Raw genomic sequence first — 1,448 nt, 5'->3', positions numbered from 1 at the left:
AATCATGCCACAACAAAGTGTTGGTTTCGTGGAAAGCCTAAATGCTCGTATTGTAGTTTATTCGGGCATAATGAAAAGATTTGCAGATTCAAACAAACCAATCAAGCAAACTTCTCTGTGAAGAAGCATGATGACGATGATGGAGTTGGGAACCTTTTCTATGCATACCAAGCAGCCATGGAAGAAAAGAAAAACACCTGGTATCTGGATAGTGGTTGTAGTAACCACATGACAGGCCAAGAAAAGGTATTTGTTGATCTGGATCCCTCAATAACTCCGAAGATAAAGCTCGGCAATGGTGCTCTTGTAAGATCAAAGGGGAAAGGAAGCATTGCAGTTAACACTAAGCAGGGAGTAAAGCATATCAATGATGTCTTGTATGTTCCAGAAATAAGTCAAAATTTGCTTAGTGTTGGACAGCTGCTGCAGAATGGTTATCGTCTTATTTTTGATGATTGGAGATTGCACATGTCAAAATGGAGGAGAACAGAAATTTCCCACTTGTATTTCACTATGATGGCATGACGGCGTTGAAGGCAGATGTTGTTGAAGACACTTGGTTGTGGCACAAGAGATTTTGTCATCTTAATCTCCGAGGGCTGAAGCTACTTCAACAAAATAGCATGGTGAATGGCCTGCCGAAAATTGAAGCAACATCAGATGCATGTGAAGGCTGTATCATGGGCAAGCAACATCGACTTCCATTCCCAAAACAAAGTTCATGGAGAGCAAAAGCACCGCTGGAGCTTGTGCATACCGATATCTGTGGCAAAATGAAAACTCCTTCCTTAAATCAATTCAGGTACTTTCTCACATTTATCGATGATTTTTCGAGAATGACCTGGGTATATTTTTTGAAGGAGAAATCAGAAACTTTTCTGGTTTTCAAAAGATTCAAAGCATTTGTTGAGAATCAAAGTGGCTGCTCAAGTAAAGTCATTCGAAGTGACAAAGGAGGAGAATATACTTCTCATGAATTTCAAGATTATTGCAAAGATGAAGGCATTTGGAAGCAGACGACAGTTGGCTACAGTCCTCAACAAAATGGCATCGCAGAGAGAAAAAATCGAACCATTGTGGAGATGGCGACTTCTATGATGAATGAGAAGAGCTTACCGAAAGAGTTTTGGGCAGAAGCTGTGCATACGGCTGTTTATATCCTCAATAGATGTCCGACAAAGGCGGTGAAGAATATGATTCCATTTGAAGCTTGGAGCGGATTCAAGCCATCTGTAAGTCACTTTAAAGTTTTTGGCTGCATTGGTTATGCTCATATTCCTACTGAAAAGAGAACTAAATTTGATGATAAGAGCCAAAAATGCATCTTTGTTGGGTATAGTACCAGCTCAAAAGGGTATAGACTTTTCAATGTTGAAACTGAGAAGTTGATTGTGAGCAGAGATGTTATTTTAATGAAAAGCTAGCTGGGATTGGAATGAAACAAAGTG

The sequence above is a fragment of the Fragaria vesca genome, linkage group LG5 (assembly GCF_000184155.1).
Source record: "Fragaria vesca subsp. vesca linkage group LG5, FraVesHawaii_1.0, whole genome shotgun sequence".
NCBI lineage: Eukaryota > Viridiplantae > Streptophyta > Magnoliopsida > Rosales > Rosaceae > Fragaria > Fragaria vesca.
Note: the sequence above shows the minus strand (reverse complement) of the source record.